Source organism: Hyperoodon ampullatus (genome assembly GCF_949752795.1).
Source record: "Hyperoodon ampullatus genome assembly, chromosome: 3".
In the NCBI taxonomy this organism is placed as follows: Eukaryota; Metazoa; Chordata; class Mammalia; order Artiodactyla; family Ziphiidae; genus Hyperoodon; species Hyperoodon ampullatus.
This window is the reverse complement of record NC_136916.1, coordinates 120,145,503-120,159,888: the sequence shown is the minus strand read 5'-3', so window position 1 is coordinate 120,159,888 and position 14,386 is coordinate 120,145,503.

Below are 14,386 nucleotides of genomic sequence, written 5' to 3'. Positions count from 1 at the left end.
CTGTCATTTCTGGATTTTCCTACAAATACTCTTTTTTTTTTTGAAACTAGCTTATTAGCAATTTATCCCCATTTTTCTGGAGAAAAGGACCTAGTAGACCAGCCACAAGGGAACAATTCTTAATACTGGACTCCATGTATAAGTGCGTGGCAGAACTACACAGGGATGAAGGGAACAAGGGGAGGAATAGCAGAATGGAACAAAGGTTGTCCTGGGAAATATTAAGAAATTTTTTTTCAAAAGAAAATGTGAGTTATAAAGTACATTAGTGATTCTGAAATGGTGCTAAAAATTTAAATACACAGGAATAAATTCATTCAAGAGAGAGGAAAGTAAAAATTTATAAGGGCTACTTTCTACTCATTAAAACTAATCTGACTTAAAAGAATTAAGGAATGAACATTGGGACACATTTTAAATATGCTTATAATTTGGAAATTGCACTAAGTATTTTTGAATGTTTCAGTGAGATATGGGACAGTTGAGAAGAAACTATATTTGGTTGATGAAGTTATTCTGAAAAAAACTTAATTTTTAGAAAGCTGAACTTCTAAAACTATAATAACCATTTCATTTAGCCTCTTTCTAGGAAGAACTATTCCTAAGATACCAAACTGCTTCTGGTGCCCCATTTTCAAAGATTTCCAGTCACTTCTTAGTTTACAGTGGAAAGACTTTTCTGTTTCAGTGTTTCTCACATTGGTGGTTGGCCGTAGGAGTAGTATGAAGGTTGTGAGAATAGAGCTCAATGGCTATTTATTGACGATGATGGCATCTGCTAAGTCAAAATTACAGAGCTATATGCAAAATTTGTCCCTGTATTTTATATCCCTTTAAGCAGCTCAGTTATTTTCAAATGTTAGTGTATATAAGAATTATCTGGAAGAAATTATTTAAAATACAGACTCCTGTGTCCTATAACTCTCTTCCTCCAGTTTCTGAGTCTGCTTATTGGTTGTAGGACTCTGAAATTGAGATTTTTAAGAAGCATTCCAAGTGAGAAACATAGCTTAGCCTATCTGTTTAATCTTTTCCCTCCCTATTCTTTAAGATTTACTACCCTAGAATTTCTCCTACATTACCATACTTTGTCAGTTCTTTTCTCCTTGGCTACAGTCTAAAATTTCACTTGCCTCTTTATGCTGTTGAACTTTAATAAATTCAGTCATTCAATTAATGTTTATCAGTTTTCTATTATGTGTCAGGCACTGTGGTAAGCATTGGGCTTTATTAGGTGATCTGGGGACAGTGGAGCTTTGCTGTCAGGAAATGGGGATAATTCTGAGGAGTCCAGCTCCTGGTTAAAAACCTATGTGTGGGGGCTTCCCTGGTGGCGCAGTGGTTGAGAATCTGCCTGCCAATGCAGGGGACACGGGTTCGAGCCCTGGTCGGGGAGGATCCCACATGCCGCGGAGCAACTAGGCCCATGAGCCACAACTACTGAGCCTGCGCGTCTGGAGCCTGTGCTCCGCAGCAAGAGAGGCCGCGATAGTGAGAGGTCCGCGCACCGCGATGAAGAGTGGCCCCTGCTTGCCACAACTAGAGAAAGCCCTCGCACAGAAACGAAGACCCAACACAGCAAAAATAAATAAATAAGTTAATAAACTCCTACCCCCAACATCTTCTAAAAAAAAAAAAAACCTATGTGTGTTTTTTTTTAGGCCTGACTATACGCAATTACAAAGGCTTTACCTGGCAGGATTCACAGGGAAACCTGCCCTCTCCACACCAGACTTGATGCTCCCATTCAATACATTGCAGTCTCTGAAGGGAATTGCAGTCAACAACCCAGCCCTCCCTAGCCAGCCATGCTCTAATGCACTGCTGCATTCCTAGCTCAGGTGTTTCCACTTGGAGGTCTGCTTCTTGGGAAACTTCACCTCTCTGGGTCAGTACCCAGTACTTTTCCACTCCTAGGGCTGCCCCCATCCCCACCCCCAGTTCCATAAATCTGCAGGAGTCTTTTGTTTGGGACCCCCTCAACAGTGAGATGACCCTGAACCAGTCATGCCATTCCATGGGGGTAACGGAACAGGGGGAGTCTGTGCTCTCACCAGGTTTAGACTCTTGCTTATACAATCACAGTAAGTGATTACGGGCTTCACTTTTGCATTCATTTTGGCTCATTGTTGCTTTGATTGGCTTCTCTGACACCTGGGAGCTCAGTTCTCTCTTCAGCTCGTCTGAACACTTGACAAATTCTGTGATTAGGTATTTTAATCACTCTTATCTAGAAAGTAGAAGAAAGAAGGGAAGCTAATGGTGTAATTGGTAAAGAAGCAGCAGTCACTCATATTAGCCAGATTAGGGAGGTATTCGGTCATTTTGTGGTTTGGACAATCTTCTTGATTTTGTCAGACTTCAGAGACACGATTACAGAGTGGTCTTGTTTTTGTCATGATCCTTCAGGGTTCCTGAGTATTCTTGTCTGATGTTGGTGTGCTGTGATATGGTTTAGGTTCAACAAAAGAATAATGTGGCCTGGCTGTGAGTGCCTGGGCAGCTCCTAACAACAGCTGGGGCCCACTGATAGAGCCAGGCCAATTTCAGGCTCTCAGAAGCTGCTTTTTTCTTTCTTAGGGCTATATGGGGCCAAATGTTTTATATAGATTATCACATTCAATCCTCACAATGTATTGTTATTCTAAGTGGTAAGTATGATTGTTATCTTTATTTTCAGATGAAGAAACTGGCTCAGAAAATGTTACATACCATGCCCAGGTCATACAAGTAGGAAGTAGATGGAGCTGAGATTCTATCTTGGGTGGTCAGACTTATGAACCATTGCTCTAAAAATTACTATGCTCCACAAGATACAGCTCAGCACAAATGAGAGGCTTTATGGCCCACTGGTTGTAGATTAGAGAGAGGCAATTAAGTTAGACGCAAGGGGATCCTAGTCACACCCTCTGGGCATGAGCAGAGTCAGTCTCTTTATCTCTGTCTGAGAATGCTGTTCTTTAGGCTTTGGAGTCCAGATCCAACAAAGCTCACTGATGCCAGAAAATTAAGGTGAAGTCTAGTTTAATTATGGAACACAAAACCTAAAACTTTACTCCTCTTTTAAAGTAAAAATACAAATCTAGCTCCTTCCTTTTAAAGTAGGAGTTCCGTTCTTTGCTACATGGTTTTAATAATTCTTATGTTCTTTACAAATCAAATAAACATTAGATAAAAAGAAAAGGAAAAAACCGTCAGTAGATAACCATGTTTTTGTTTCTTTAGCTATAAATGGTTTAAGAGCAGATCATAGGATTTCATTTGTTTAGTTCAATTAAATGAACTCAGTAATAATTTTGGAGTTGGTCAGAGTGGCAGAATGAAATGGTATTGGAGTATAATACTGGTGGGGCACTCCGTGGAATAGAAGCACTTGCTGTTTGAACAAGAGCTAGAAATTTTTAAAAATTTATTTTATTTATTTATTTATTTATTTTTGGCTGTGTTGGGTCTTCGTTGCTGCGTGCGGGCTTTCTCTAGTTGCCGCGAGTGGGGGCTACTCTTCATTGCGGTGCGCAGGCTTCTCATTGCGTTGGCTTCTCTTGTTGCGGAGCACGGGCTCTAGGCATGCAGACTTCAGTAGTTGTGGCGTGCGGGCACAGTAGTTATGGCTTGCGGGCTCTAGAGCACAGGCTCAGTAGTTGTGGCGCACGGGCTTCGTTGCTCTGCAGCATGTGGGATCTTCCCGGACCAGGGCTCGAACCTGTGTCCCCTGCATTGGCAAGTGGATTCTTAACCTCTGAGCCACCAGGGAAGTCCCTACATTATTTATTTTTGGCTGCGTTGGGTCTTCGTTGCTGCGCGTGGGCTTTCTTTAGTTGTGGCGAGTGGGGACTGCTCTTCATTGTGGTTCATGGGCTTCTCATTGCGATGGCTTCTCTTGTTGTGGAGCACAGACTCTAGGCGCATGGGATTGGTAGTTGTGGCACATGGGATTGGTAGTTGTGGCACATGGGATTAGTTGCTCCACAGCACGTGGGATCTTCCCAGAGCAGGGCTTGAACCAGCGTCCCCTGCATTGGCAGGCGGATTCTTAACCACTACACCACCAGGGAAGTCCCTTCTGCCCATTTTTTGATTGGTTTTGTTTTGTTTTGTTTTGTTTTGTTTGTTGTTGTTGAACTTATGTGTAATTTATTAGTCTTATTTACTATTATTATACCTGATATGATTGTAGTCATTGTGTGTGCAGACTACAACACCAGACAGATATCATATATATGGACTTGACACTTTGTTGATGCTGAGTATTACTCTTTGTAGTGAGTAGTCCAAAAATAGTTGGCTAGTGCCTTACAATGTCACTATCTGAACAAATGGAAGAGAATCCATCTTAGAAAAAACCGCAAGTGCTTTATTTATTCCCTGGTGGTCTAGTGGTTAGGATTTGGCGCTTTCACTGTCATGGCGGGGGGGTCAGTCCCTGGGCAGGGACAAAAACAAAAGCGAACAAAAAAACCCAAAACCAGAAACTGGATTAAACCAAAAAGTAGAGGCAAAAGCTCCATCTGGTGTTGACCATATAAAATTCCAAGGAATTTGCATTATCATACTTCACCTGACTGTGTAATACTAGAATCTCCAGTTTAGAAACATCTGTGGATTGAAAAGTAGGAAGGAAAATACTGGCTGTTACACATTAACTAGTGATTAAGATGATTAATGACTGAAGAAAAAGTCATAGGTTTTTCAGAATACTTGCCCCCAGATAGTCCCTGAAAAAAAGTCCCAAGGTCAAATATCTTTGGGAAATGTATGCAAATGCCACTCTTAAATATTCACAGTGAATATTAGCATATTAAAACTCTTGACAAGTCAAGAGTCCTATTTTACATAATTTAACTGGTATTTGACCACAGGACCTCTCCCTCTCTCTCTCTTTTTAATATTCTCTGGCATTTTCAAGAATACCAGTTTGAAGAAGTAATTATCTTAGGGGTATTTGCTTTAAAAAAAAAAAGACTTTTTCAGCGGGGGGGAACTTATGTCAGATTTTATAGTTTTACCATCCAAATACATAAAAATGATGATGATAAAAACAATGTTCTGGCTTCCCTGGTGGCGCAGTGGTTGAGAGTCCGCCTGCCGATGCAGGGGACGCGGGTTCGTGCCCCAGTCCGGGAAGATCCCACATGCCGCGGAGCGGCTGGGCCCATGAGCCATGGCTGCTGAGCCTGCGCATCCAGAGCCTGTGCTCCGCAATGGGAGAGGCCACAACAGTGAGAGGCCCGCGTACTGCAAAAAAAAAAACCAAAAACAAACCAATGTTTTATAATTGTTTAGGTTTTCATGCTCAATTCAAGAATACTTAGGGAACAATCATTTTGTACCAGGACCTGCACAAGGTGGTGTAACTGAAAGCAAACAATTATAATCAGTTGCATGTTGGCAAATGTTTAACAATAATCCTTCAGGTTCACAGATTGATCTAAAATGCCTTGGTCCAGGGATGTCTATAATTAAGTTAGAAAGCCAGTAAAGGGACTTCCCTGGTGGTCCAACGGTTAAGACTCTGCGCTCCCAATGCAGGGGGCCCGGGTTCGATCCCTGGTCAAGGAACTAGATCCCACATGCTGCAACTAAAGTTCCCACACAAGGCAACTAAGATCCCGTGTGCCTCAACTAAGATTGGGCACAGCCAAATAAATAAATTAATTAATTAAAAAAAAGAAAGCCAATAAATACTGTTTTTGGAGGTTCTCCTTTTTTCCAATTCATAGTCTGACTCCTTTCTCAGGAGCTCAAGAAATTTTCCATTCTCTAAAATGGCCATACTACCTAAAGCAATCTACAGATTTAATGCAATACCTATCAAATTACCAATTACATTTTCCACAGAACTACAACAAATAATTCTAAAATTTATATGGAACTGTAAAAGACCAGCAATCCTGGCAAAAGAACAAAGCTTCAGGCATAACCCTCTCAGACTTCAGACAATACTACAAAGCTATAATAATCAAAACAGTGTGGTATTAGCACAAAAATAGACATGTGGATCAATGGAACAGAATAGAGAACCCAGAAATAAACCCACACATCTATGGTTAATTGATCTTTGACAAAGGAGGCAAGACTATACAATGGGGAAAAGACAGTCTCTTAAGCAAGTGGTGTTGGGAAGGCTGGACAGCAGCATGTAAATCAATGAAGTTAGAACACACCCTCACACCATACACAAAAATAAACTCAAAATGGCTTCAAGACCTAAATATAAGACAAGACACCATTAAAATCCTAGAAGAGAACATAGGCAAAACATTCTCTGACATAAATCTTACCATTTTTTTCTTAGGTCAGACTGACCTAATCAAAAGAATACATATACATATATATGGTATATATTGTATATATTATATATATATGTGAATCACTTTGCTTGACAATAAACCAGAAACTAACATAACATTGTAAATCAACTATACTTCAATTTAAAAAAAAAAGAAAATTTCCATTCTCTCTCTATTCTTCCTCAGATGAAAACCTCTTAACTTTCAGTATACTTGAAAAACTAGTCTTTACCATTTACCATCTGGGTCCAATGGATCCTTTCTAATTTTTATATCTTTAAGTCATTTCATGGATAATTTATATACATTAGAGTAAAGGGATATTCAATAAAGCTGTTATAAAAAAAGAGTAAAGGGATAATGAAAAACAACTTTATTGGACATTTAAGTATCTAAACATAGAAAACCCTAGTTTTTATTCCACATTTTCCTGGTTTTGAAGATATATCCAAAATGGGCAATGTCCTCTAAATGCAACTACCTACACATTAGCCATGATGCTGAGTCTGGAGCATATTCATCTTGTAAATAGTGACTGCAGATGCCAAATACATCACTACTACATACTAGCTTATTGTTGCTTCTGGTTCATTTTGCAGCTGCATTATCAAAACACAAGACTTGAAGAATTTTTTGAAACCTTTAAAGGCTCATCATTTTGTTGAAGAGAGGACAGCCATCTTCTTTGCTACTTAGTTGCAAAACATTTGTATTTTTAGTTTTATAAAAGAGCAACTCAAAGAATTTTTAATTTCTAGATTATCTATTTCCTTCTTATTATCTTTGTATACACAACTGCCACTAGCATTTGTGCACTTAAGAATCATATCAAGTAAATGTATCCGTATAAACATCATAAAAGGTGAAAGAATACTATCATATGTGCTCTTAGCAAAATGAGATTATCCAGATGTTTGCTGCAAAATCTTGTGGAATGGAGTTACTCCTTTTGAATGAGTAAGTAGATGAGAATACCACATTTTCTTTTTGTCCTTAGAAATATATTGTTAACTAATTAATTCTTGAGTTTGAAAAATTCAGTTAGGAGGTGGTCATCTAAAGATTCTTAGTTTAAGGTTATTAGGGTCTAGAGTGCTGTTCTCTATCTCTGCATTAATCTTCTGAATTCTGAATTCTCAACTATATTCAATGAGAGCTAAAGCATAGTACAAAGATCTAGAAAGATGATGCAGTACTTTGAGCACTGCAAAAAGAAAACTGAAGGATATTGCAGTAGTGATGACTTACTTCACTATTCTATCATCTTAGGTAATTCTATCATTTTCAATTTTCTTATTATTTTAGTATATTTTGAAGCATGGTTTGGAACAATTAATGAGTAATGATGAAATAATTCCATGGATGATGAAGTAGGTGAATGTTGCAAGACATAGGAAAAATAAGATCAGTAAGATTCCATGATGTATCCTAGAGTTACAAGAGTCCAAAGGACCCATATGACCACTGCAAATAGAGAAACTTTTATCCTATTTTTTAAAAATAAGTTTTCTCTTTGTTTTTTGGAAGACCTTTAAGAAAGAATAAAAGTCATGAAAAAAATCAATCCTTACAAATAGCACTCCCAAAAGAGGAAATCTCAGAAAACTAAAGTTTGGGTCTAATAGATCCTGATGATATGTACAAGGGTTAAATTCTTAAACTCATTCACCTTTAAGCACATAAAGACAGATATGAATGAATTTGTTACCCATCATAACATTTATTTCATTGTAACAGGAAACAAAAGCCTTTTGTTCAGCTGAAAACATAGGCATTATGACTTCTTAGACTTCATTGAGCTGGATGGCAAAGATCCCTTTCTGCGGACCATAAAATAATGAAATTACCGAAGGTGCTATACTTTGGTGTATTCCTCACTGAATTCCAGGATCCTGGTGGATCCTCGCATCTATGTCTATTTACCCTACTCATTCCTAGATCTTGTTTCTTTTTGCGAATGTCCTTATTCCACCTTTATATCATTGTCTACAGCTATTTACTTGCTGTACTTTCAGCCAAGAAACATTGTTAAGGTAGTATCCTGAGCCCACTTTATTTGCAGGCCTATACAGAATTTTGGCTTTTGATTCCCATTTCCTCTTCAGGATTGTATTAAAATTTGATAAGCAAACTAATACTCTTTTACCTTACAAAACAAGCTTAGAGGAAGTAAAATATATGTTTGTTGCATATCTTATTTCTTGTGAATATAAGCTTGAAAGAACAAAAAATTGATCTTTTTCTCTATTCCATAAAATGCTTATAGGGCTAAGCTTTGCAGGATTTTAGGTGTTGTCCTATCTGGAAATAATTCCGTGAGCAACCCCTCACTGAAGGGTGGGGTTGCCTGAGACCACCAAGCTCGAATGCCTTTCCAGCCAGTTTCTGTCTGTCCCATTTTGCTCAGTTTTTTTCTTGGAAAGAGAAGCAGAAAACACATCAAGATTAATCAGCCAAAGATTGTAGTGTGTATGTATGTGTGTGTGCGCGTGTGTGTGTGTGTGTGTAGGGGGAGAGGTGGCAGAGGCAGTGTAGGAGGAAAGAGGTAAACTGACTAGGAATACATCAATAGTGTATAAATAGTATATAAATTCTTCCAGACCAGACATTTGGCTGTTTTGCCTACATCGTATCACAGCATCGCTACTGTGCCTGGCACAAAGTAGATAGATGTTCAGTAAATGTTTGTTGCACTAAGTGAAAGAACGAACTTCTCACTTTGCTTTTTCAGGGGCGATGCAGCCTGTGTTTCTTGGAATCAACCCGGGCCCTAGAGGAGAGGATGTCCTAGAGCAGGGGTCCCCAAGCCCCCACCCTCACCTGTTTGCGGCACGTTAGGAACCCGGCTGCACAGCAGGAGGTGAGCAGCGCGGAGTAATGGACGCTTAATCTGCCGCTCCCCATCGCTCACATTACCGCCTGAACCATTCCCCCTCCACCCCTTATCTTCCACAAAACCGGTCCCTGGTGCCAGACAGTTTGGGGACCAATCTCCTAGAGGACACCTCCATTTCTCTCAGCAAGCTGAGGAGTCTGGCGACAGAAGGTCACACATCATGAGACCCACGGGGAGTGGGAGCCGCCATGGCTCCGGGGAGAGGGAACCGGAGCGCCATGGCGCACCCCACCCTCGCGCTCCAGTTCCACCAGGTCCCGCGCCCCTCCCCGCCTCTCCTGAGTACCCCTGTTAGGTTTGTCATTGTCACCCCGCCCCTCCAGCTCTGGTCCCCGCCTCTTCCCCTCCCTTTTCCCCTCCCTATCCCCTCCCCCCGCCCCGCCCTGGTCCCGCACCCTCCCCTTCAGTTCCCTGGCCCGGTCGCCCCGCCCCCAGAACCGTCCCCTCCCCCTCACGCCCCCTCACGCCCCGCCCCTCCCCCTCTTGACGTGGCAGAAGCGGCACCAGCCATGTTAGTCCCGCAGAGTTCTGCGCCGAGGCCGGGGGCGGGGCGGCGCCGGCCCTGATTGCGGTGCCACGGCTGCTCTGGCTCGGCGGAGAGGGCGGATTTTGTAAGGCCGAGGCTGCGACAGTCGCGGATCTCGTACGTGGTGGCACTGTGGTAAGGATCCACTTCAGGGCTGCCTCCTCTCAGCTCCCTTGGGGGTCCGCGGGCGCTCAGTGGGAAGCGGGGGAGGGGCGGCTGTGTGGCGGCGGGTCCGCGGGCAGGGGTCTCAAGGGTGGTGCCTGCTCTGCCGTCTTGGTGCCCCGGGGCAGGCGGGGTGCGCCGGGGCTGCGAGCCGGCCCGGCGGGGCTGCCTGGAACCCTGAACTTGTCACCCTCTCACCCACCACCCTCTGCTTAGTTCTCTCTGGGCCTGGGAACCTGGCCCCCTCACCCACCTGCCCTGTATCAGGTGCGAAAGATGGGAGTCGGGTGAAAAACAGCAGTTTGGGCATCTCCCCCAGCACCCCACCCTCCGCTCCCGGCCGATCTGCCTTCCCCACCCCACCCCATCACCACTTCTGGGTACTTTGACTTCTTGGTTCATTCCCTCCCTGAGCTGAAGAGCCCTAGACTTTGAACCGAAGTGACTTCGTCACCCGTAGTTCGGCCTTGGGAGTTAAAGGGGATAAGGAGAAAAGTGCCAGGTATAGCTAACACCTTGGGCCTTGATTACAAATAGACTTCAGTTATCAGATTAGACCAATTGTACCTACTTCATTCAGCCCTAAGTGTTTTCCCGTTTTGGTGGGAAGGGAAAAGTCATAGTTAAATCTGCATGTAATCACTGGATTGAGTAAGTTGAATTCGTGTTTTCACGTGAACTTCCTCAAGTTACACCTCTCAAAGTCGTGGATAACTAGCCAAGTTAACTTGGTTAGAAGAAGTTTTAGATTTAAATATAGATTTAAATATAAATGCGTGTTAAGTCTTCCTTCTCTCCCTTCTCCAGTAGTCTAATGGACATCATTTTGGAAGTCCAGTCATTTTTAATAGGCTCAGAATTTTAGATTTAGAAGGGGTCTTGTAGTTTTCTAACCCAAACCCCTGATCTTACAGATGAGAATTGAGGATCAGAGGGGTTAAGCTATTTTTCCAATATAATAAATCTAGTCATGGGAAGTAGTTGAAGACACTTCATTGAAGATTTTAGGACAGAAAAGTGGGAGAGGCACATATAATTGTTAACAAATATATCTGATTGGAAGGAACTCAAATTTTACTTGCAATTTACAATGTTTTGCCCTTAGTTATCTATAAATGGGCTAAAATCGGAATATTTAAAAACTTTTAATTATTATTGAATAGGTAAAGCCTTTTAAAATACTGTGGGCACATATCTGATGTTCTAGGTTAAAGTGACTTAATGCTTCTTTGCTTTTAGTTATACCATGAGAAAGTATTTAACTAAAGTAACTCCCAATGATTATAAGTTGTGCTGAAAAATGAGACATTCCTTTAGAATGGTCTTTTGTGTTTGTGCCACTTAAAAAAAAATATAACGACTAGTATATTAAGTCTGCATCCTAATATAGTGTTTGAATCGTATTTATTTAGTTTTATGATTTTAGACAAACGTAATATCAGGGGAGAGAATGCTTATCAAATAATGCCATTTTATAAAAAGCTGGTTTATAAAAGGACTTTATTTCAAATATGCTATTGTTGAATCTGGGACCAAACCTGGCAAAATTTGTACTAGAATGAGTGATTTTAAGATTGAGTAATTTCTCCCTTGGAAAGGTGAGGGAAGTTGGGGGGGTGTTTTGCATGCCTATGTAATTGGACCAGTTAAGAAGAAGCAGGTGGGACTTTTGCAAACCACTGCTGGAAAGTGAGAAGGTAAGAAATAATTGTGACTTAGTGAACAAATATGATCTTAGAGCAGAGAGACTGAGAAGAAAAAGAGTGAGGAAGAGGAGGGGAATTGTACTCAAATATCACTCAGGTGATATTTAGTATGTCTCAATAAAAAGTAAGGATGTGGAGTTACAATCCAGGTTTGTTACCTGTTGTAGAAATTTAAATCTGGCTATCGCCTGTGTGTAGATGTCTCCATGCTAAGTTTCATAGAGCCTTTCTCTACTAGGCTCCCAGATTTTGAATTAAGCCCTAGAGTCCTAAGGAAGTGATTCTCAAGACCTCATTATACTCTTTTTTTTTTTTTTAAAGAATGGATGCACTTATAAATTTATTTATTTTATTTATTTATTTTTGGCTGTGTTGGGTCTTCGTTGCTGCGTGGGCTTTCTCTAGTTGTGGCGAGCAGGGGCTGCTCTTCGTTGCGGTGCACAGGCTTCTTATTGCAGTGGCTTCGCTTGTTGCGGAGCACGGGCTCTAAGTGCATGGGCTTCAGTAGTTGCAGCACGCGGGCTCAGTCATTGTGGCTCAAGGGCACGGCCTGTGGGATCTTCCTGGACCAGGGCTTGAACCCATGTCCCCTGCATTGGCAGGAGGATTCTTAACCACTGCACCACCAGGGAAGTGCCAAGACCTCTTTATACTCTTAAGCATTATAAAGCATATAATACTTAAGAGTATTATAGGATACAGAAAAAAAAGAAAAACCTGGCTTAATAGAAGACAGGTAGATTTTTATATCTACTGCTTTGCAGTCTATTGTAATATGTTGTTTTGGTTGAATTGTGTGAAGGAAGTCTGGCTTCACATAGGTACGTAGTTGGAAAAAGGAGAGATACTATTAATAGCTTTTTCGTATTAAAAAATGTGCATATTCTTGGATACTATACCCAAACTCGACAGTTTTAATTAAGAAATCAAGGGTTAATTGCAGCGTGGAGTCTGAAACCTTAAAAATGAACTTTTTGTACTTATTGCGTTATAACCCATTGGTCTGTCCTACACTTTGAATGGATCATTTACCCATGCATGATTTTGTAACATCATGAAAAGATCATTTGGGAGCTCTTGCTTCACTGAATAATGTGTATCTTCCAAATGTTGGCATGTTTCATTATACAATATATAAAAAATCATATTATTATCACTACTGGTCTCATCAGCAAAATCTTTACATATTAGGAAGTTGTGAAACTCATGGTATTAGATACAAGTTTTAAAATTTTTTAATTTTTTAATTTAAATTTGAGAAAGCTCAGATTTTATCATTGGCAACAAATACTGTGAATGGTTTTGCAGGTGACAGGCTCACTTCATCCATTTTTAAGAAAATATATAACAAATACCTAAGTACTATATACTGTTCTTGGAGAATTGAGAAAATAGTCACTCAAAACATTTTTTGTGTTTTGTCGTTCAAATGAACAACCCTGATTGGTTGAGTATATTTTAATAGTCTTTTGATGCTTTTTGGTGATGCATTTTAGATGTATCTCAGATTATAGATGCAATTAAGTAATAAACAGAAAACTTCATTTGCTTTATGTTCTGTAGAAATAATGGGAGGGATTGCATACTCCTAGAATTTATACTCACATCTGTAGCATGGAAGCTGTTGCTAAAAACCATTTCTCTCCCAGAGGAGGTTGTTTCTCCTCTTACTGTTGCCTGTGTTAAAACTGAGGTTGGCATCTTCTAACTCCTCTCTGATTATCCCAGACCTTTATTTTATCATTATCTTTCAACAGCCACTTTTTCTTGAAAGCTCATATTATCTTTCTCAAAGCTGTCTTCTGTATTTAGCTTTAAGATAATCTTTTCTAAACAAATCTAGGTATCTTAGGATTTCTCTCTACCCTTTATCAGTCTTTGAAAAATACATGATCGCTTTTGAATAGCATAAAATTCCTTAGCTGTCTCTGAAATTCTGATGGGAGGAAATACAGTGTTTAATTTTTATTTTATTATTTTTTAATTGAGATATAATTGACATATAACATTTCTTTTAGAGAAGGGAAAGGTCTTAGCTGCTTAAGATACTTCAGATTTGTTAAGCTTCACTTTCTGTAATTTGTATTACTAAAATATATTTGGACATTTTTCTAAAATTAAAATTGTTATTATATCTAATAATACCTTTTCTTCCCTTACTTACATTTTAGAATCAGTTCCTCATCCCATTGTTGTTCTTAGCTACTTCAGCATCCATGTTGCCTCTGTTGGCACCCTACCTTCATAATTCTTCGGTTCTTGATGCCATTCATCTCTCCCACAAGTCTTTTAGCCAGCCACATGGTACTTGAAATTCTATCTTCTCAGACCTTTAAATTTTACAGTTTCCTTCCATCACTAACCACCGTTGCATTTTGAGAGCATGAGATAGATAGAACTGCTTCCCAGGTAGGAAAGCTGGCATTCTAGTCAGGAAGCTAAAGAATAACAAGATGGAGATGTCTCTTGATACTGGGCACTAACCAGAGTGGCATCTCCCTCTTCCAGTGGTAAAGTTAAATGATTATATTGAAATTATATATCTCAAATTAGAGTTGAAATGCTCTCAAGTTGGAATGTTAAAAGTATTCTGAATTAAGTTTCTGCAAGAGAAGTTAAATGATGCATGATAAAAAATTACCTGTCTAAAATAGAAGTACCTAGTTTTAGAAAAATATTTTTGTTTTGCACCTTTAAATATTCTAGCAAGTTTAGTGGAAACTTACTACTTTCTGGGTAGAAAAGCATGTGAGTTTTAGAATTTAATGTTTTTGACAATCTACTTATTAGAATAATGTAACTCACA